Source organism: Pelodiscus sinensis, chromosome 2 (assembly GCF_052426305.1).
Source record: "Pelodiscus sinensis isolate ZL-2025 chromosome 2, ASM5242630v1, whole genome shotgun sequence".
NCBI lineage: Eukaryota > Metazoa > Chordata > Testudines > Trionychidae > Pelodiscus > Pelodiscus sinensis.
Window position 1 is genome coordinate 201,930,247 of NC_143053.1, and position 24,214 is coordinate 201,954,460.

General features: G+C 41.8%; 1 protein-coding gene across 2 annotated transcripts in view; it reads left to right on the forward strand.

The window, feature by feature from the left end:
- Window positions 1-16,150: 16,150 nt before the first annotated feature.
- HYCC1 (hyccin PI4KA lipid kinase complex subunit 1) overlaps window positions 16,151-24,214 on the forward strand; it is a 74,475-nt gene continuing 66,411 nt past the window's right edge. For both annotated transcript variants that reach the window (XM_075922215.2, XM_075922217.2), the window contains exon 1: window positions 16,151-16,303. The gene's annotated coding sequence lies outside the window, so the exon portion shown is untranslated. The remainder of the gene's footprint in view (window positions 16,304-24,214) is intronic.

Sequence of the window (24,214 nt, forward strand, 5' to 3'; positions counted from 1 at the left end):
GGGGGCCGACAGCTTCCGTGGAACCCTGGGTAAGGTGTGGGAGGCTTCCTGCTTAATTTAGAATTTAGGATAAGGATCTGATCGAAGATGTTAAGTGCTCTGGCTACCAGAAGGGAGATCCCCTGACACCATACCTAGAAGGGGGGGTCTTGGGCGGAAGGGGCAGTGCTGCTTCCCCTCAGTTCTCAGAGGTGCAAGAAGCAGTGTGCCAGTGCAATTTAAGGGGTGTGGGGCTCTGGCCTCTACTGCTGTCCAAGAAAAGTGTGCCTCTTTGAATGACTGGGCACCAGTGAAACTGTCCCTTCACACTCCCTGTTGGTGGGCCTACATAGGCACCAACTTCCCCTCTAGCCAGGGGAGTGCTTGACTCCCACCTATGCCTCAGGTACCACCTCTACCTTTCCTTGCCTCTTTTTGCTCTTCTTCTGAGCTCCTCCCACTCCTTCCTGGAGCCTCTTACATAGTGAAAAACAGCAATTCACAGCAGGTGGGAGACACTGGAAGGGTGGGGGAGGAGCTGATCAGCAAGGCCTGTGGCAAGTGAAGGCACTGTGGGGGAGAAGGGAGCTTGGCTGCTGGTGGATGCTGAACATTTGCTAAATTTTCTCTGTGGGTGCTGCAGCCCTGGAGCACCCATGGAACTGGTGCCTATGTGATCTTGCATTGTTGCTTCAGCTATTTTGGATTGTCTTATTTGAGACATGGCATTAGTATTTGCTAAGGGCTTGTCTACACTGGAATCGCCACAGCAGCACAGCTCTATCAATCTAGTTGCAATGCTGCTAGTGCAGACACTCCATGCTGACAGAAGAGAGCTCCCCTGTTGGCATAATTAGGGCTGTGTGTCTGGCATGGAAGTTATGGATGCAGTGTGACCAGCTGCTCAGGCATCCCTGAGGACAGCTATACTGCCTGTTGCTGGAGCAGCTCTGTAGCCAGCAGCACCTTCCATTGCTGGATTTGCCCTTCATCCAGCTGTATTGGCCACTTCTTGGGCAACCCCGGGCAGCTGTCCCCAAGCAGCAGCCAGTGTGGCTGGCTTCCTGGACCTCCTGAGAAGCAGTCCTGGAGATGGTGGGAGCAGCAGCAGCTTGGCAGCTCTTGGCAGCAGCCAGAGCAGTGATGGTGGGGTAGCCCCAGGCGTGTCCAGAGCAACGACTGCTTGGCAACCCCTGGCGGTTGGTGCCACTGGCTCTGTCCCCTCTCCCCTCTCCAAGGAAAGCAGCACTCCTGAGGGCCCACCAGAGCAGCAGCTCCTGTGCCCCCCAGCAGAAACCCCCAGAGCAGCATTCCCCAGTTAAAATTTAGACAGGTGCATTTTAAATTAAAGTCATGGACAGCTCACAAACCATGAATTTTTGTTACTGTCCATGACCTGTCCATACATTTTTATTAAAAGTACCAATGACTAAATTGTAGCCTTAGGTATCAGGCCCGTATGCAGGAATTTCTGTGGAGGGGTATGAGCCATGGGAAGAGCTTGTGGCTGCCTCGCTCCTGCGGTCCAGCCCTGTCCCTTGCCTTGCTCCTGAGGGGGGGATCTGCCCCAGTCTTCCCCTGGCCAGCTGGAGCACAGGAAAGGGAGGCTGGTATAGTGTGCAGCGTTGGCCTTTTCCTGGCCAGCCAGAGCATGGGGTAGGGAAACTAGGGCAACATGCTGCTCCTGCCTTCCCCTGGCTGATTGGTGCATGGGGGAAAGGAGGCTGAGTCAATGTGTCACCCCAGCCTCCTGCTTCCATGAAGGACCATGGGGGAGTGCATTTGCACCCTTCGCACCACCCCTGTGTATGGGCCTGGGTATAATTTCTCAATATCTTCAAGCTCTGCTATCAGCATAGTGCTGTTCACTCTGGGACTTAGATCGGTGTAACTTACAGTACTTAGGCAGGTGGCCTTTCCATACCCAGTGGGGCCAACAGCATCATTGGTGGGAGGAGGCCCATATCCGTGCTCCTGGAAGGAGTGGAGCCTCAGGCGGAAGGGTCAGGGCTGAGGCAGCCAGCCCTCAGTGCTGTCCCGAGTGCACTGTGCTGTATACCCATTCATGCAGGTAGCTCTTTCAGCTGCCTGGAGTGTGCCACGGTGGCATTCCAGTAACGATTTAGAAGAGCAATTACACCCTTTGCTCCCATGGCAGCAGGCCTGTCCATACCCCTGAATGACTTAAATTATACCAAAGTAAGCACTAAGCTGTTCAAACCCTAAAAGAGTGACTTAATTTTAATCTTGGAAAAGTGGAGTTGTTTGGTGAATCGTTTTGTAAAATATTTCTGTAATATTTTTTGTTTGTTTTAGTAGTCTAGGTTAGCAATTCATTCAAAGAAATAAGGGCTTAATTTTTCAGTAGACCATTAATATTTTCCAAAAAATCACTTTTATTAAGTAGCTCACTTAGGTCTGTAATTAATAAAAGTAATTTTTTTAATCTTTACTTACATTTACTTTCTTTTGGAGGACAGAAACATATGCTTCATCTATGGGATAACTAGAAGGCTTACTTGGCATTGCCCCAGCTGGAGCCTCATGGGGAGGGAAGCCCTAAGCCCCCTACGTAAGTGGTGTGCGGAGTGTGTGGAGGGAAGTACTGGACCTTGTCAGAAGCTGGGAGGGGCCTTCAGTTGCATAGAGCCCCATAATTTGTAAGGATAGTCCTGTGCTGTGGGACCTAGGAGTCAGCATGGTAGTGGGGTAACCATGCCCTGGACCAGCACAGGAACCTTACTTGTGGACAATGGCCTGGCCTGCAGCATGCAGAGCCCCACCCACAGCTGGCTACTGTCTTACTGGTGTGGCCATTCCCCTTTGGTCACTGTGCAATATGACTGTCTCTCCTAGCAGCCCCTTCCTTTTCTGTGTAATGGAAAACAATCCCATTCCAATGACATCCCATTTTCCTGGCACAACACAACCCTAACCTTGCTTTAAGTTAGGAGAAGAGGAAGCAGCACATCAAATTTGGTGGTCCTAGCTCTTGCCATTTAGGAGGAGTTCTTGAACAAACAGACTCACCAACATACACACACACACACACACACAGATTTCCTATGTGTGTTATATATATAAACCACAGGAAATCTCTGTGTGTGTGTGTGTGTGTGTGTGCATATGTACATATATATACACACACACACGTACAGGGGCAGGGGCCCATATTCCTTCTGAGAAACAATAGCACTATCCTATAGACTGGTTATACTCACAATTATCCATGAACCAAACAATAGGATTACATTTTATTCTTCCTCTTTCTCTCACATTTAGGCTGACTCCAAGTCGTATCTCTTTCCCTCCATAAATATAACAGTTTAATCTTTCCCTTCTGTCCAGACACTCCTTGTCTAGGTCATCTCCTGCCACAATTATTATAGGTGTCTCCTGTCAAACCACCCTACCATCTACATTGTTTTCCTCCCATTTGTTCCCAATTACCTTCCTTTTATGTGAGACCACTCGCTTCTCTCTTTGAATTCCTCACTGAGTCCCCATGCTGGCTCTATTATCTTTAAACTTCATGGCTTCTTTTTCTGAAAGGCCCTGCACAAATCCACTCCACCCTACACTGCTAGTCTTTATCTCCCATTGAATTGCCCTTCACATACTTTGGTTGACTAGTAGCCTTGTTACTCCTTTCATGTTCTCCAGCTATCAGATCTGTGTTTTTTCCCCAAATAGGTTTCCTATGCAATGAATTATTTCCCTGTGTTTGTACACTAAGCCCTACCCTCTTCCCAGTGTGACTTCTTGAAAGGATTCATCTGAGGTCTCCGAGCCAATCCACATTCACTTGTTATTCATTTTATTCCAATATTATAGAAAAAGGAGATTATAGGAAAAAAACAAATATGCTAAGTTAAAAGCCTTCATCTGGGACTTACCTTACCTGTCACTGTACTGTGAGCTTCTTGGAGAGAGTCTGTCTTTACTTTTGTGCTATGTATTGCAGCAGAATTTGGCCCCAAGTGTCCACTACTTTCCCCCAAAAAGGTGAATGCATAAACTGACTGTACCGATAACTAAGATCAGGATGGTCCCTCTCTCTGCCCCCAGATCCAGGTGTTGAGAGTTCCCTCTGCATACAGATCCCCCTTTCCCACTATATGCCACTTGCTCCCAAGACACTCTCTCCTTCTCTTCTTTTTGGACTTCACAAGGCCTTTCTTTGTGGATGTATATAAAGGGCGAGAGAGGAGAATAGGTGGTTCTGGGTGTACATCCTTCTTCCAGGAGGCAATGGACCCCTCCATGCCTAGCGTGTAATACCTTCTCTATGGAGTACTCATGTATTCTATACATGAAAGGGAGCATTCTGTTAAAACTGCTGCCAAGATGTATCCAGGACTCTTCAATGGCAAAAAAGTTAAAAGGAAAATTTATAAACAATAGAACAACTCTCCTTTTGGAACTTCAATTCCAGAGAGCTGGTAAGCAAACACTTTCTAAATATGCTCAAAATAGACAAACATATAGTTAGATACCCCAGTTTTACTTAAAACTAACTCCAGACACTAATTTCCAAACCAAGAAAAACAGTAAGATCCTTCATAAATACTCAAGCAAACAAATATATTCTTAGCTCCTGTTAAGGACAAACATGAAGATACATTTGCATTTGCCTTCCAAAATTTGTACCTGTAAAATTTTTCAATACAAATATATATTTTAATTGTAAAGTAAAAAGCATATCATTCTCATTGAAATGTGAAACAAAAATGCCCCCCCCCCCAAAGTCTCCTTTTATATTTATTCATATTAGGCTTTCTACAACCAATTCTAAAATCTCTTTTCATAGAATCATAGAAGAAAAGGGTTGGAAGAGATCTGAGGATGTTATCTAGTCCAACCCCCTGCTCAAAGCAGTACCAATTCCAACTAAATCATTCCAGCCAGGGCTTTGTCTAAAAAACTCTTAAGGATGGAGATTCCACCACCTCCCTAGGCAACCCATTCCAGTGCTTCTACATCTTCCCAGTGAAATAGTTTTCCCTAATATCTAACCTAGACTGCCTCTACTGCAACTTGATATCGTTGCCTTTTGTTCTATCATCTGCCACTAATGCAAATAGCCGGGATCCATCCTTGGTTTTGGGACCCCTTTTCAGATAGCTGAAGGTTGCTATCAAATCCCCCCCTCATTGTTCTCTTCTGCAGACTAAATAAGCTCAATTCTCTCAGCCCATCTCCTCATAGGTCATGTGCCCCCCACCTCCTCATAGTTTTTGTTGCCCTCTTCTGGACTCTCTTAAATTTGTTCTGTAGTGAGGAGTCCCAAAACTGGATGCAATACTCCAGATGTGGCCTCACCAGTGCTGAATAGAGGGGAATACTCACTTTGCCAGATCTGCTAGCAATGCTTCTACTAATGCAGCCTTCTTGGTAACAAGGGCACATTGTTGATTCATATCCAGCTTCTCCTCTACTGTAATTCCCATGTCCTTTTCTACAGAACTGATACTTAGCCAGTCATTCCCCAACCTGTAGTAGTTATTTTGATAAAACCATAGTTTTTGGTGAACTAGGTATCCTCCAGGTGTTTAAACCTGTCCCCACCAGTAGATGTCATTGTGACAATGGAAAATACAACAGAGGCTACAGATTCTAGAAATATCATTTGCCTGGTAAACAAAAATAGTATTCTTTCTTACAATACGCACGGCTTTTAGTTAAACAAGGTAGTTATAACAATGCTTAGCATTTATATAGAGCTTTCTGTTTTCACAACACTTTAAAACCATCAACTAATTAAGATGAATATTAAAAGATCTGGTTTCCTCTCAACACCTCACCAGACACAAGCAATTGAATTTTTGCTTTATGTGAGTGTATGGATATAAATATGTATAATATTTATTTTATATATTTATGTGTGTGCATATCTATGTTTCCGTTGTAACCTTATTGCCTTCTCAGTTGTGCATCTTCATTCACATGACCTCCTATATTTTGCTTGGAACAGTATCATGATTTCTGTCTATCAAATACTCAATCTCTCTTCTCCTTCAAATGTGTCTTTAAAACTAATTTCAGGAAATTATCTGAGCTCTCTTTCATCATAAATAACTCCTCTGCACTTCCCATAGCCTGAACTATTGTCATGTATTTTCTAATCTTAGAATACAAACTGTTAAGAATAGGGAAGTGTTGTTCTCTGTTTATTAAATTGTTTGTAAAATCACAGCCCTATAAAAATGTGCAGTAATTCCTTTAATGTATCAAGTGGAGAGGAATTCCTGAGCGCAAGTGAGAATCACAGTTTCTTCCCACCTACCCCTGCACTGATTTTCCAAAACTATGAATTCAGTATATGCTACTGATGTTAATAATTGGTCTAGGGATTATTTCCTTTCATTTTCATACAATGACACACATGTTTTTTACGATAGTTTGCTGCCTTTATTCATTCTATCAGATAGAACGTAACAAAGTAAGCTGTGTAAGGCAAATAAGCTTCTGAGCTCCATATAGGGGCTTTTTGTAAAATCAACAGCATGTCCTCTGCTATCAAACAATAAATCCATAATCTGAATGTTTTCTGTTTTGAAGATTACAGTCCTGTGAATAATAAGGCTCTCTTCCTTAAAATGTCAGGCTTTGGGGGAAGGGAAACCAGAGAAGGCAGCTGGCTGGCCAGATTAACTTAAGAGTCTGCTTCTCCACCTTTGCATCGTGTTGGAGGCTGAGACCAAGACCTAAACTCCAAAAGATGAACTGTGTGGAAGATGGCCAAGTGATTTATATCAGCTCCATGGCCTCTCTCACCAAGAGGAAAGCTTAAAAACAAGACTTTTACAAAGCAGAAACAACTAAAAAAATTGTTGCCTTGGGGTTTGTCCTTGACCAAACAGAAGAGAGCAGCTGCTGGAATGAAAACAAGTATTTAATCAAAACAAAGCACCCAGGGCTCCTGATAGTCAGCCAGGTGTCTGTTCCTCCTCTGTCAGAGGGCTCTGAATCAGTTAATCCACCTTTGAGCTGGAGGGACTTATTCTTCTACTATAGCCACATAAGCATCTACCGGTTGGACTTCCCTGGTCCAGCACTGGACAGGTCCTGAACAAGGAATTTTGCTGGACCAGGGGAGGTTCCCTGGAACTGGCTCCCCCAGCCCACCAACTCTCCCCACTGCCAGTGCATCTGGCGCCCCTACCGAGCTGGCCCCCCCTGCCATCAGCTGACTAGGCGGCTGGCCCTGGCCAGCCTGCTGGACATCCTGAGACTGTGGCCCTGACCATAGCCAGGCTGCCAGACACTAGCCACAGCCCCAACTGCTGCTGGAGGTGGCTCAAATTCCAGTCAGATTGCTAGACACTCACCCCACTACTGCTGGTGGCTCCAGCTCTGGCCAGGCTGTTGTTCTCTCAACAAGATGCTCGATATCTGAAAAACACTCAGTGCGTCTCCTGTCCTTATAATATGTTACTAATGATAATATGTTGTACATTGTCTTATTTTCTTGAAATTATTAACTTTTGTAATCTTTCTTAAAATGCACTCTATGCAGAAGCACTTTCTCTTGTTACGTAGGTCTCAAATACTTGGAAAGAATTCAACTAAGTAACAAATGAGTGTGTTTCCTCCCTCACCCATTCACCTCATAATTCAGGTTGTACCTCTCTAAATTAGGACTCTCTGGTCTGGCACCATCCATGGTCTGGCAGAACTATAGATGTTCTTGGACCAGAGAACCAAAGCCAAGAGTTTGCTGGCAGAAGGTCAGTGGCTGGAACCCTGCTGGGGCCTTTGGCAGTGGGCTGGAGCCAGAGCCACCATCAGCAACAGGGCTGAGGCTGGCATCTGGCAGCCCAGCTGGGGCCGGAGCCAGAGCTGGCTGGTGTCCAATGGTCCAGTCCTGTCCAGACTGCTGGACCCACAGCCCCAAAGTTGGCTAGACTGCTCGACACTGGCCCCTGCCATCTGGGTCCCACTTGGTAGGCTACCTGTCACTGACCCCCCTGCCACCAAGCTCCTAGCTGGGATTCTCTTGTCCAGGAATATCCATGGTCTGGCAGGACCACAGATATTGTTAGACCACAGAAAGTCCGAGTTTAGGGAGGTACAACATATATTGAATTATGAGGTGAACAGGTGTGGGTGGAACACATTGAGTGTTTTTCAGACACTGAGTATCTTCTTTAGAGAACTAGCCTTTAAAAATACAGCTCAAATATGTTAAAGGCAAATGACATAAAGTTGGTTATAGTCTAGTAGAAAAGGTAACAAAATTAACTAACTGCCTCAAGTGTCAATTTTGCATTTTGTTTCAAGTGTGTATTTTTAATGTGCATCTTTTTTTCTATAAGAAACAGCAATCCCTTTTCAGAATACTTATAAATCTGTTCACATTGTTCTCATAATTATCCTAAAAGCATTTCATAATACAGTAATTTGATTCCATGCTTTTGGTTTCACATAGTCTTAAAAATATTCAAATCTTAACACACCATACTTGCTGTGAGAAAAGATTACCATTTATTTTATGACAGAAAGACAAAGATGGCTGATCATTGCCCCGAAAAAATCAACCACTATCTTTCACAAATGACAGAAATGTTATCAACAATATGAGTGAGCCTTTGCCCTTATTCATGGAAGTTACACAGAAGGAGGGGGCTATGGACCAGTGCTTGCCCCTGTATGGTGTCAGCGCTATTAGTGAGATTGGAATGGCTCAGAGCAGGTGCAAAGGTATGTCTGGGTGCACCTTACTGCTGCTCTTTTTTGAAGCAACTTCCACTCTGATTAAAATGCAGAGCCAAGTGCAGCATTTATTAAGTATCTGGGGGCCTAGATAAGCACAATTGTTGCTATGGTGTATTAGAAAATGCATTAGATGGTACCTTTTCCCACTGGAGTCAAATTAAGGCATAGACACTATTGGTATGTATAGTGTCCTGATTCTTAGAGTCATGTCACTACAACAACTTACTTTTTTGTGTTTAAATGTAAAGGTTTTTCTAGCCCTTGTATTGCAAATAAAAGCTTGAAAAAGTGACCCAAGTGTAACAGATGCAGAGATATCTGTCTGAGTCAGCCGATAACCCAAAATTGTGGGCAGAGCCATAGTGCAGGGATGGTATGGGAATCACAAAAGGCCCTATGTCGTGGTGTGCTAGGCCTCAGATCGTGTTATCTCATCTTATTCTGTTGTGCACTCGAGTGCTATAAATTCTGTCCCATTGCTGCATATACATACAATGTTGGAAGAGACATCTCTATGTATTCTTGTGCATCATTTTCCTACTAGAGCATCTTTTAATCACAGGAAAAGATTCAAGTCTATATATATCCAATTGCATGACATACTACTCACAAATAATTTACTTTGTGGCGCTATCCCTGCAAAAGTAAGAATTCATTTTTAATCTCACATTGGCTCTAATAATCATCCAAACTATAACCCAGTGTGCTCTCTAAAGTCTGAGAGGGAGCAGCGAATGACTTTCTATCTCTTTTAAAGTAAGAACATATTATTCTTGGTTTACATGTGTTATGATTTGGTTGTTGCATTTTTTAACATTGTCATACAATATAATAGGAGTGGAATTTGTGGCAGTGGAATTAATAGCTTTTGATGTTATTAGATGCTTTACAGATGCTTCCCTGCAGTATTTAATCAAAATCGGACTTATTGCTTACTATTTTTCAAGGTTATGAACATTATCTGTTAATCATATTTATGTGAAATTCTGACATGTAGCGTCAAGTGTAGAGAACTGGCCTTTAAAGATACACCATCAGCTCAAATCTGACCCTAAATCTGGGTTTTGTGAAAATTATTTGAAAACCTGTAAAAAAGCTTCCATTATTTTATTTTAAATTGCAATGGCATGTTTTTTAAAAAAGGAAGTATATACTCCTCTGAAGTAATTGCACCTCAGATATTGCACCATTATGCAAGCTTGAGACCTGGAAAGAGAAACTATATAGAGACAAATGTAAAATAGATTTGTGTATTTCCATTGTCTGAGACAAGTGCAAGTGAACTGCAAGAAGGATACAAGAAGCATGTGTTAAAAATAATATTACAGTACATTGTTTGAAACATTCTTTCAGATTCAATAATATTTGTTTATAAAGTTAAGGAAATGATTTTTAAAACTGCTGTACCAATATATGATTTTAAATCTGATAATATTCCTTTAAGAGGACCATAATTACAGTCAACTGATCAATAAAATGTTTGTAACTGTTTTAGTTGTTCTGCTTTTGTGATATAAAATGTTTTATGACATTATAAAAATAAAACTAGTATTCTATGATCTTTGATCTTTTTGTTTGATTGCCAAGCAACTACTATAAAGATATAGTCTCTACCTTTCTGGCAAAAGCAAGTCAAACATTTTCCAGAACAGTATTCTGTCAGAAAATGCTGATTCAATGACATCAAAATGTTTTACGCTAATTTAAGTGGCAGGATTGTTTATGCAAAATTTGGTAGCTGTAAATAATCACGAAGTATGACTTTATTTTGCACAAGCAAATCCAAAAGCTATATAATAGGTATTCATTTGGTAGGGAATTTTGACTTTGTTCCAATTCAGGACAAAAGAAAATTTTGAAATGTTAGAAATTTCTGTAAAATAGAAATCCTGTTTCCCACCCAGCTCTGCTTTCTTCTGATTTTTGTTGTTGTTGAATGTATTTTCTTGTGAAAGATATCAAACTGATAGTCCAGCAGACTAAAGTTTTCTATAAATCTACAAGACAATGCAACACAGGTAGGGGAATTGCAAGCTTTCACACAATCTTCCACTACCATGTCTTACTCTCCTAGAAGAATGATTTCGAGGCTCAGAATGTAGTTCATTCAAGCTTCAGCTTAGTGGACTTTAAGGGTCCCAATCCAAAGTTAATTGAATTCAATGGAAGTCATTCTATTGACTTCAGTGGTCCTTCAATCAGCTGCTTAGCATGAAAGCAACTTCAGAAGTGAATAGTTACACTGAATGGAATAACTTACAGGGTTAAGAGTCTGCATGATTTAGGCCTCTGTCCTTGATCTTTTTATGATTGCTAACCAAGGTTCCAATGGGTAACCAAAGTTCCAATGGGTATCTGCCTTGAATCTGGTTCTGAGATGTGCATAAGTTTCTGCTGGGAACTGAAGAATGACTACTCCCTTCACACATGCCATCAATGTCCATCAGATTGGTAATGACTTCCAACTGACCTGACCTAGATTTGAATTGTGACCCAAGAACAAAAAGTCTTAAGAGTTTCAATTTCAGTATCCCTCTCTAAATAATATCCTCTATAATGTCTCATATGGTATACATTTGATTTAAGATTTGATAATATAACCAGCTATAACTTTCAATTTTCCATAGTAAAGGCTCAGATTTATTATTAGACAATCTTTTTATTAAACGGCCACCATTCTTGTCTGTCTGTCATGGGATTTTCAACTATCACACACACATGCATATACATATACAAACACATCCACGTGTGCATTGTATTTGTATTGCAAGGGTTAGAAAGGCTTTTGAAAGTTCGATTTGACTGGGATAGGTGCCAGAGGCTTCAAGAACAGTTAGCAACTACCTTGAATAGTACTTAGCCATTCAATCTTTCTCCTACATTGCTAGATTAAAACTTTATTTTTGACTTTTTGGTGCACACTTTTATTATTTTTAGTCTTTTGATATGTTTTTAGAATGATTGTCTTTTGAAATTTTTATTTTATTTTAATAATGTATTGTTAGTTGAATTGAGCACCGGGTATCTAATCATATGACCTCAGATTACAGTTAAGTATATAGTTTATCATGGATTTCTGCTTTTAAAACAGGCTTACAAATGCATTGTAGTTTGCAATCTAACTATAAGCAATTAAAATTAAAATCTTAGTGCAGAAAGAACTGCTAACAAAACAAATGATGATGAGGGTTAGAAATTATTTTCCTGGGGAAGAAAATTATTTTCTGAAACCTATAATGAAACAACTTTCTGGAGCACTTAAAGTCAGCACTACTAACAATTATCAGTGGAAGTACAATGGAAGTTTTTACTCTTTGTAGTCCTATTCAGTCTGAAAGAAACTCTTGTTGGGTAATTTGAAAAGTCCCTTTGCTAGAGATAAGGGAGCTGCAATGAATATGAGAAAAAGCTATGTAATAAATTTGGTTCACACGTGCACCCGGCAATAAAATTTGATTACTGAAATAAGAATCCATATACTCTTGCGAAAGTGCATGGACCATTAATAACATTACAAAGCTGCTATAGCTAGAAAAGCCATTTAAAATGCCTGAAACACCAAAATAGTTTAAACAGCATTAAAACCTGTTAAGATAATACAAAGTAAACTAATTTATTTTGATAATATTACTTAAAATCTCAGCATTGTTAGTGTGAGGTATTCCTATTTCTATCATTGTAAAGGATTCATAACACCATTACTCATAACTGTTATAACTCTTCAGTAACAATATAATAAATATAATACACGATGGTTGCTGCTTCTAAATTTCTCTCAAACTATAGCATTAAAAATAAAACTTACCTTCTTGCATGCAGGTGAAGTATCCATCTAATTCAGTGCACATATATCTTAATCTCCTCTCGCATACATAGGTCTAAATTGAAGAATCAAGCCCTGTAGGAGTAATTCAAATGTATCCTCTTCCTAAGATTAGCCTTTATTTTTATCTTAAATAAGCATAAATCACTACTTGGTTGTTCCAAAAATTATTCTTTATAACAGTCCCCATTCCTCTTTACCATGAAGTGTTAGGGTTGACAAGACACACTTCTGGCTACCAGCCTGGGTAAGTAAAATCACTTGTATTGAATTCACAATGTTGAGTGGTAACACACTAGGGCCTGGTCTATACTACCTGGGAAGGTCCAAGTAAGATACACTAGATATTACATAGCTGAAGTTACATATCTTAAATCCCTGTCCACGTGGCAGGAGGTCGACAGGAGCAAATGCTCTTGACGGCTTCCTGTACTTTTTGCAAAGAGTAGGACTAGTGGCGCTGATGGGGGTGCCCTCTGAATTTGATCTAGTGGGTTTATATTAGGGATGTTAAATATTAGTTAATTGAATAGTTTAGTAACCTCATGAATTCTTATCAGTTAGTCGACTATTCTATAGTCCATGGTGGTGGGGCTGGCAGCCAGTGTGCTCTGGCCTCACTCCGAGGAAGTCCCCTGCCACATCGCACTGCTGCTTCTGTGTCAGAGGCAACAGCATGCGGTGGCAGGCAAGAGCTGGTCCACAAGGGGAGCCAGTTTAAAAACCAGCTCCCCTCACAGACCGGCTGCCTTTTGCCCTATGCTGCTGCCTCTGATGAAGCAGCAGCAGCACCTACCTGGGGCGGGGGGGAGACCGGGGTCTAAGCTCTCGGGCCTGGTCCAAGCTGGAACTGAGCTGGGCTGCCTGCCCCCCTAGCTGCTAACACACTTTAAATGCAGAGCTGCAGCAGGAATAGGTCCTGAACCCACTGCAAGCCAGGACTGAGCCAGGCTGCTGGCCAGCCTGCTAAAAAATTTACTGGCGGGGGAGGGAGGGAAGAGGGCGTAATGTGTGTAGTCTATAGCAGTGGTCCCCAACCTTTTGGGGCTGCTAGGAGCCCGGGGGCGGGGCCGTGCCTGCGCCCAGGGCTGGCACTGTGCATGCGCTGCACTCCTGGGGCCCAGGGCACAAGAGGGGCTTGGGCCAGCCCTGGTCACTCGGCAGGCGCACATAAATGCATTGGGGATCACTGGTCTATAGCATTAACCTATTAGCTTTTGCTTATCAGCTAATTGTTTAATCAACTACACTATTATATCCCTAGTCTATAGTACACCCACTAAATCAAACTCCAGAAGATTGACTGCAGCAATGTAGATCTTCTGTGTAGTGTAGACATGCCCTAAGAGTGTGGCAGGGATGAATAACTGAGCAAAGGAGACATAAATATTTAAAAAAGCACAGGTTTTTAAAAGTAATCATAGATGTTACTAGAAATATAAAATAATCTGATGCATGCATTGGCTTATATACTTCTACATGTATTTATGTCAAGACATACAAGCATATATCCAGTTCAACAACTAAGATATGAATAGATAAATACAGAAAGACCTGCACCTGGCTATGACCCCAATCCAGCAACAAGAGCCATGAATCTCAGACATATGCTGAGGTCAACAGAGTTTGTGTGAACAGAGGTCCCCACTAAGGCAGACATAAGGTGTACTTCACCCACTGATATTGTCCATATGAAATATAATGACGGGGCTTTGAATTGAATAATTGTTTGAGAAATCAGCATGATGGAGTAAGTGTCAATCCTGAGTTATAATGCTGGGTTTGATGCTGATTATCATTTAACTCTTGGCAAGTCAAAATCTCTATGCCTTAGTTTCATTATGTGTAAAATTGCACTAATAACAGTGTCTCATTTAATCCTTATTCTTTCAAAGTGAATACTTAGTCCTCATAGCACTCTTGCAAATGATAAACTGAATTCAATTTTATTTTAAAATAATTCTGCATGACAATCCAAATGGTTACTTGTAAAAAGAAATGACCATGTACAAAAATTATTTTTTTCTTGTTCTTCACCACTGTAACAACACAGATTGACTTTATCACTTAATCTTTCCTTTGTAAAAGAGAAGTACATTTTCTTTTTTACAATGAAGGTTTTGTAATGAGAATATCTGAGATTGAAGAAAGCCTAATTTAGAATTGATACAAAGTTGAAATAGTCTATCACAGTTGCTTCCAGGGGGTTGATAAAAAGACACTGCACATGTACATAATAATTGACAACACTGATCGACATTAAATATTTATTCTTTTTAAATGGAAGAGATTAAAGGCGAAGGGTTCTCAGGTTTCTGAATGCTCTAGTGTAAGGGTCTGTTAGTGCTTCCATTATGAGCACCTATTTGTCAGTATTGTATAACTGATACTTCAGATCACTTTAAGTAATAATTTGCCTACATTGTCATCCTTATTTTTATTTCTGAACAATTATAAATATTGGCTAAGATATAAAGAACAGGAATACAAGTATACGTGGCTGTTCATGCTACCTCACAAATGTACCTGAATGCTGATTTAACATTTAAATTAACACATTTCTGGCTTATTGGTCCTTAGTGGGGTTTTTAATACATGGAAATTGTCTATACTTTTATGAGTTTTAAATTTGAGACAATTTTTTTTAATCTTGAGTAGATTTTGTTTTTGCCAAGTTGTATCCGAAAAAGGAAGCATCAGTCCTTAAAGTAGATCAAGCTCTTTCATTTCTTCCTGAAATTTCATTACAATAATGTTTTATCTGAGTATGACATGTTTCCTGAATGGAATCAGGGAGTGTAGAGCTATTTGGTTATTAATCATTTGCATTACAACTTAAGTGTATTTCATAGCCACAGTACTTGCCCTGATTTAAATGCACTACCAAAAGCAACAGAACTAGGCAAACCAACATGGGAAGGGGTGTGTGGCCATAGCAGCTGCTATTTTACATACACTAGCCAGTTTTAAGAAGGGTTAGTAAAGGAGAAAGTGGTACATATTGTACAGAGGGAGCCTGGCAGTTCAAAGCAGGATCCCCAGGGTGGCTTGGATGATGGATCCCATCTTGTGGTTTGGGCCTGTCTCTGATTAAGAGTGAAGCGAAAGTAAAGGATTTGCTTCCATTAGTTCTCCTGAAATCCACGCCTTAAGGTCGTCAAAGACGCTAATGTTTATGGGTTCCATCATGTGAAGTGCTGAACCGCTGCTGCAAGTCTGCACTCTCCACTCCTCTTCTGTGCACCAGGCAGCCCAGCATCGCACTGTCAAGGCCCCCGGCCCCGGTGTCTTGACAGGTCAGATTATGAAGCCCACGTGCAGTGCTAACACTGTAAGCGACGCAGAGCAGCTGCACCAGCGGGCGCACGGGAACAACACTCCCACCACCCCAGACCCCAGAAGACTCTGCTGACAGAGGCTCTGCTGTCAATCAGATGTCGAGAGAAGTCTGGAAACCACGCCCACAGCCTTTATCCCCGCCCACACACCGCCTCCTCCCTCTTCTCCCCTCGCTCGTCAAACAGGACAGCCCCAGCCCGTGGAAAAAGGGGAGGGAGCCCGTTCTAAATCCCGCCCTCTTTGCAATCCCATAGGCTAGCGTGATGCTTGTCGCCTCGGGATTGGCTGACGCAGCAGCCAGGCAGGGCCAGCCTGGGCGGGGTCGTTCCCTTTCTCCCCCCTCGCCGCCAGCCAGCCAGCCCCCAGGCTAGTAAGTCAGAGAACAGCGCCGTTCCGGGTGCGGGCCAGGCGGATTCCTGAGCTGCGGCAGCGCTGGCGGGAGGGGTGAGTCTGACTAGCGGCCGTTCGGGCGGAGGGAACTTTTCCGGCGGGGATGGGAGACTTTGGCCGTTGGGACGGTTGGAACCGCCGAGTAACGGTAGCTTGGGGAGGTGCCGGCCGGCCTCCCTCCCGAGTCCGAGAGCTCTCCCCGCCCTTGCCCGACGGGTGCTGCTGCCCCGGCTTGCCCGCCCATGCGGGGCGCCCGGGCGGCGGGGTTGGCTGCGCCGGCAGCTGGGGTTTGTCTGCCTAGCCCGGCCGGCCGGGGTCATCGCAGGGCGAGTACTGGCCTGACCGCTGGTGCCGTGCGGGGCTTGTCGCCTTGTGTTCCTGGCAGCGAGGAGAGCGCGAGAGTCTCTGCCCCAAGGCGCTTGCCGCCTGGGCAGGGTCTGGGAGCGCCGCCCCCGCACAGCGCCCCGACAGGCGGCTCGGCAGCGAACCCCCTGCTAGATGGGGAAAGCCGAGGCGCCGGCAGCTTAAGCCGCGGCTTGTCTGCCCATCGCCTCGCGAAGAGTTCGGTGCAGGGCCTGCGCGTGTTTTCCTTTAGGAGAGGACGCGCGCGCGTGTGTTTCCTTGTGGCACTTGGGTTATTAATACTGGTTGACCCGCTGGTCTCTGGCTCACGCCTTCACAGGTTGCGAGTCTCTTGGTCTCCTTTCACGCAAAGATGGGGGCAGACCAGAGACGCAAGCGAATGGTCTCTTGCGGTGATGGCTTATTAATAAATAGCTGTACATGTTGCTTCACCAAACGTAGACAAGACAGCTTGTGCTTTCAAGTGCTTGCAGTCTGCTACAGACGAGACAAAGAAGCTGCTGCTATTTATCTCTTCTGTTTCACTAGGCTGAATGTTTCAAATGTCAATTTGTGATGGGCTGTTACTTGTAGAATTTCTGCTTTTCATGTTCAGTCTCTGCTTCCTTTGTCACTTCTGTTCATGTTTTTGTTTAAGCATCTGTAATAACTTTATGCAAAGATTTAAAAACCAATCTGGTACAGTGATGGTTACATTAATGAAAGCAGATTAATTTTCACTAATCACTCTAGCATGTTTCCTCTTCTGCATTGATTTCTGTCTACTCAGGCAGATATATGAAGGTAGCAGAAAAAGCTCCAATTGTTGAATAGCTGGTGACTGTATTTTCCTGCATCCAGTTGCTCACACATTAAATTTAGGTAACTTAAATTTTGTGCTGTGTATTTGATCTCTTTAAAAAATTAATGTAGACTTTTTGTTTTAAGTTTCTAGGCCTGGAAACTATTGCACTTGCCCCTCTTCTAATCTAACTTTATCTTGTCTTTAAAAGCCTTTGGCATTATTTTCCATTTAGAAGTGTCAGGTGGCTGGCTGGCTGCTGCTCTTTTTCATGTATTTGGAGGGTTTGTGTGACTTCTCTGATTTGCTACTCACTTTGACAACTTAGGTTGCTCATAGTGAAATCAATATTTGGGGAGTTTGTAAGAAGGAAATGGATAACTGAAAGATACAGATGCAGATATCAAGACTGCTCAAAATCCACCATTAAGCTGTAAGTTCATACTTCAAAATAGGTACAAAAAATGGCATATTAAAGAATATATGTGAAGCAGACCATGTTGTAACATTAGAGATCTGACAAACATTTCTGTTTTAAAACAGTATGCTGGAAACTGACCCCTTTCCAAGGCATTTAAAAAAAATAAATTAGTGGTCTATTTTTGGGATACAAGCTGACTTTAACATATTAATACATTTGGAATATACTTTAGTCCAGTGGTTCTAAGCCTACTTTCCACTGTGGGCTGCATATGAAACTCTTTGTTTTCTGTGGATCACATGCACGTAATATATATATATATATACACACACTACCTGCAAGGAACTGAGTGTTATATGGGCTGCAACTGCTTGCTGATTGGGCCACAAGCGGGCCACAAGTTGAGAATCTCTGCTTTAGTCCACTCTTCATAGTATATCATTCCTTTAACATATCAGGTTTAATTCTCTATTGTTTTGCAAGTTAAATCTTCAATTTTGTTGTTTTAGTGGTGACAAATACCACAGTAAATCTCAACAGACACACTTGGGGTTTTTCACCTTCCTCTGCAGCCTCCGTCACTTGCAGGTTTAAACTATTGTAACTTGAAGTGTTTGAATCATGATTTAAGGACTTCAGTAACACAACCAGGAGCGGTTGAGTGAGGCTCTGTGGCCTGCAATGTTCAGGGACCAGACTAGATGATAATCATGATAGTCTGCTCTGGCCTTAAGTACCAGTTCATGAGTCTCACCAGCAAAAGTTGGTCCAATAAAAGATGTTGCCTCATCCAACTGTGTCTCTAGTATCCTGGGACCCCAACATAGTTACAACATTGTACAACTATGATTTTACTTTGTACTAGGCCTGGTGTACAGCTAAAACTTAAGTGAATTCTTCCATCAACCCAGCTACTGCATCCGCTACATCAGTGGGAAAAATTCCTTCCATCAATTGTAGGAAGCATCTACATTAAGTCCACTGTAGCTATGCAGCTGTCGCTGCTATACAGGCAGTCCCCGACTTACGTGGATCCGACTTACGTCGGATCCCTAGATACGAACGGGGTGAGGCAACTCCCGCACATGCGCAGCAGCATTCCCGGGGCTCGCTCACCTGGCTCCTAGGATCCTCCTCCTCCTCGGGCCAGCTCCGACTGGGGTCCCACAGAGCTGCCGGGCAGAGGAAAAGTGCCTCCCCACGCCCGCTGCCCCCTCCCCTGAGCAACAGGCTGCCGAACAGACAAAAGCAGCTTCTCTGCCCCTCCTCCCCTCTATACATGCCGGGCTCCCGGAGCGCAGCAGCGTCCCCGGGGCTAGCTCACCTGGGTCCTAGAATCCACCTCCTCCTCCTCTTCGGCTGGCTCCAACTGGCCTCTGCCTGCAGCAGCTGGCCACAGGGACAGGGATCCCGCAGAGCTGCCGGGCAGAGGGAAAGTGCCTCCCCACGCCCGCTGCCCCCCCCCCCCGCGGCCTCGCATCCTGCACGCCTCCCCCCTACCCCCCTGCCAGCAACAGGCTGCCCCCTCCCCTGAGCAACAGGCTGCCGAACAGCAGACAAAAGCAGCCTCTCCGCCCCTCCTCCCCCTATACATGCTGGGCTCCCTGGGCAAACAAAGACTCCACCAAAACAAAGTGCTGGCCTCATTGTGTTAGCAAAAAAAGGACCCTCCTCCTAGAACCCTGGGTGGTGTGTGGAAATAAAGCTATTAGCTCAAAGCATGGTGCAGAGCTGTTTGGTATTTGATGAGTTACTCCTTTAGTCCTGAGTTTGTCACAGGGACAGAAATAGATGTGAAATCTTCTGAACAGGGGAACAGACAGCAAAACAAACATTAGAGGGGAGTTAACCTTTCCCTATGCTATCCAAAACTAAAAAAAATGTTTGGCTAGAGTTTCCCCTACAATATGTACCAGTTCCGACTTACATACAAATTCAACTTAAGAACAAACCTACAGTCCCTATCCTGTACGTAACCCGGGGACTGCCTGTAGTGTAAACATGGTAATTAACCCATGCACCTTTTTTTCCTGTTTAAGATGAAGTCTAAATATATAGAATATATTTACTAATTATGCTTCCTATAGTAGCAAATGAAAAGTCTTGAATTTGCATGAATTATAACAGGAAGAACAATAATTTTAAGGCGGAGCTTTTATTTAAAAGTTAAAGCCTTCAGTGCACACTTGATACTTGAGCTCTTAAAGTGAAATTTAAATTTTTAATTGAGATTTGAATGTTAAAATTTCTGGGTGTAGAAAGTACACTAGAACTCAGGGTTGCACTAGACCAGTGGTGGGCTGCCTGTGGGCCACGGGCTGCATGCAGTCCATAGGATCTTATGTGCTCACCCTCAACATTTTAGACTTTGTTTATGTGTACAAGTTGAACCTCTCTAGTCCAGCACACTCTGGTCTGGCAATGTCTGTGGTCTGGCATGATTTTAGTTAGCTGGACGTCCACTTATCGTGGGTATAGCCAAGTTTCCTGCAGTCCCATAAAGTTTTACCGTTGCTAGTCCTTGCACTTGGTGTTGTGTGCTGTTATTTAGCTCTCATTTACCCCCAATGTCTTGTAAGAGCCCAGTAAGAAGTGGAAGTGTTGGTAATGCTGCTAGATGATATTGACCTTGTGTGATTCAGCCAATTCTCTGGTTCGGCACTGATCAGGTCCCAAGGGTGCCCGGATGCCTCTGTTACAGCAGATATGTCCTAACTGGACAAATATGAAGCCTTCTGTATAGGATTTTCTGTCTTGAAGTGATGCAGTTGGCATGGGGAGGGAAATCTGTCCTTTAAAAAAAAAAAAATTTTAATTAGTCTGAGACCACAAGCACTGAAGATGCCATAATAATCATTTGGCTATTGCATATTGTTAGTATAGGACAGAGTTCTAACTACTATGATGTCTTCATGATATAGCTAAATAGTAAATATCCATAGTGTTGCTTACAGTAGCGTTACTATTATTTGGCTATCTCTTACACTGGGGAGGGAGTAGGGCAAGACAGCTTCCCCAGGCCAGATGTTGCCCACTAAGCCAGTGGATCCAGCCCCCCGGCTGCTAAAAAATAGTTGCTCATGCAAAACCAATACAATGTCTTCGAACGCATTTGTTTTGGTAGCTTTGACGATACTACATCACATCAAGTTTTGACCAATACCACTTTAAGTTGTTTACAGTTTTTATTGTTTATTAAATTTAGTCATAGCTATGTTGCAAAAATGACACTTTGGCATTTTGGGTACTGTTGTTTCACCTCATTTAAAGGCTTATAATACCACTTGACAGTTCCACATCAGACCTGCTCGAAAGGTACATAAAATACGTTCTCAAATGATATGATAGAGTATATGGGTGTGTGTAGGTTGAGTACATTAAATTCCACAAGTGACGCTGTTTGGAGAATTGCTTCATGCCTAATTGGCTTGGTTGTTTGTGACTTAAAACAACAACAAAACTTGAACATCTACTGCACAACATTTAAAAAAAAACAAACAGTGAGATCTTTTGGGTGTATTGTCAATTACAGCAAACTTTCAGTTCATGTTATGTTAATGTCCTGGATACTCCTACTAGAATTGAGATTTTTTTTCTTGGATTTTTTAAATCTGCTGTGCAGTATGTGCCCGAATTGGAATTGCAGTCCGAATCAAAGGCATAAAAATAGTAGGCAGTCTTAGTCTCGTAAAATTGTAGTATTTAGTTTGTCTTTTTACAGATGTTTCTTCACATTCATCACCATGTTAATTAGAGATGTTAAAATACGTTTAGCCACGTATATGCTGAAATTTTCAGTGGTTACATGTGGTGGACAGGTGGCTCCCCGAGAGCCAGTACACACAGGGAGCTGGCTTTTAAGCTGGCTCCCCTTGTGTATGTGTAACTGTGAAGGTTAACCAATGAGCCCAGACTTTCACACCCTTAATGTTCGTTAATGTGCTCTTGATTGCCTTTACAACCAATAGGTGAATTCTGATTTGTATATTTCACCATGCCTAATGATGGGTCCTGTTTCAGTGACTTTCTTTCCAGTTTATACGTGACTATAAAATTACTGGGAGTAGAATAAAGTTATTAGTCAGTTTAGTGGAAGTATAAATTTACTTATAGTAATAGATGATGCCCCAAGGTAGTATGTGGGAGGGGAGGGGGGGGGGGGAAGACAATCTCTTAATCCCATTACATTTTCTGTATTGAGAAGGTGAGTGAAGGCACAAATGAGAACTACAAAGAGAGTAAACTAAATAACCACTGCTGTGGAGGACCTAGAGAGAGAGAGAGAGAGATTGAATGTTGGTTATATCTCAATAAGACATTTTCCTCCCTCTCTGACCTCCCTGAAAAAATGTTATATGGAAAGCATGGCTAAGAAATTAAAAGTAATATTGGTTGAACAGCAAAACAATTACACTAGTGCTGTACATTTTTGTACATTTTTACTAGCTTCCTTTGTTTTTTGTGGACATGCACTCAATCTACACAAGGGGTAAGGTGGCTCTTTTTAAAAAAAAATCTATGTTAACCTTTTAATTAAACAGCACAGTATGATTTGAAATAGCGCACAATCCTAATTAATTCACTTCAGTGCTAAAACCATTATGTTTCTTATGGCTTCCTGCTGTTTGTGCTGGATAAATGTTTATGCTTCACTAAGACATTAACTTCATCCTGGTGATGGATTGTGCATAAAAATAGCTTCACCTTGTAAAAAATTAATAGTGGTACTTAAGATTACTACACAAAACAGGAAGCCTTTAGGGAATGATACTACAAGTCCAATTTTAACACAAAACCATTTAATTATTTTTCTTCTATTTCAAAATATGTAAAATAGAAACTACAATTGCCCTACTGGAGAATTTCAGTTACAGCAATAATATAAAATTCCTTAAACTTTACAAGTATTCTGTAATTATTTTAGTAGTGCAATTTTTTTAGATAAATTAACTGAACCCTTTGGAGTAACAAACACCGTTTAGAATTATATAAAACTTGTATGTCAGTAATGCCAAACAAACCCCACTTTCTTAATTTTGACTACTTCTGTTTTCACAAGTTTGAAAGAACTGGAGGAGTACTTGGCATTCAAAACTTTTAAAAGATAATTTAACTTTAGAACTAAAAACTTGCATAATAAAACATGGTTCTGAAATACTTTCAATATAAAGAGACTGTTGTAACATTTCAGATTTTAATTCTACTTTAATAAGAAACTTTTCAGCTCTGGACATGTGGAGAAGAAAGAGAATTTGAATTAGTGAAGAGTTACAGATATTTTAAAACATCATTGAATCTCAGGACGCATAATGGTTATGCTTTATTAATTTAGACCATGGGCAGTGAAAGTCTCTTCTGTCAAAATGTTTAAAAAAAAAAAAAAAAAAAAAAAAAAAAAACCTTAAATACCAACGAGAACTTTTTCTGGTTACTACTTCTTAGTAACATTACCTTCCTAGTGATAGCTTAACAGACAGCCACAATACAGTAGCCATCAAGGGAAAAATGGGTCATATGATTTGTCTGCAACATCAAACATTCTGAGCTGGGATTAGGGGCTTGAGAGGTGTAAAAAGGGAGAGAGGATGTGAGGTAGAGAAGTAGATAGGTCCTACTTAAGCACAAGACTGAAAGTTGGGCACTTCGCCAGTCCTTGCAGTAATTTGGGAATATACTCTAGTGCTTTCTGCTACACTTCAAGGAGAGTCTAAGGTCATTTTTGACTGAATAATTCCTCTGACAAAAGCAAAGATCATTTATAAGACATAGCACTTGCTATCTTCCTTGGAGCAGGCACGTGTGTTATCTGTACATAACTTAAACTATATAAATCTTAGAAGAAATTTTTCCCCGAAATGTCCTTTCAGTGGATATTGTAACTAAAATTAACTTTTCTTACTAAAATATTATAATAATATTTTGGCGCATAGATTGCATTGTCTGAAGTACAGAAAAATGTTTTTGGTGAGTCGTATTTCTTTGTGGCCTATCTACAACTATCTTGTAAAAATATTGCCAATGTTTTTTTTATATGAGAACGCTGCAGCTACATCCAGTGTCCTTCAAAGGTTAAGACAACTTAAAAAATTTGAAAAGCTTTTTGTGCCTTAAGGCCTGAGTTCAAGGTTTTCTTTCTTCTGTTTGTAACAGATAATGCTACTATTTTAAAGCACACAGAACAGCATTTATCGACAATTCATGGTCTGTCATTTTCCTGTATTTTAGCTCTTGAGTATTTTCTTAAACATATTGTAAAATAAAATAGCTAATTCAAACCTACTAATGTATTCATACATAAAATTTTATATAGCATTAACAGTATGTATAAAATAACGTAGGTCTAGAATTTTTTGTATTGATAGAGGTATGGACATTATTCAGAGTCAGTGTTCATGAAGTA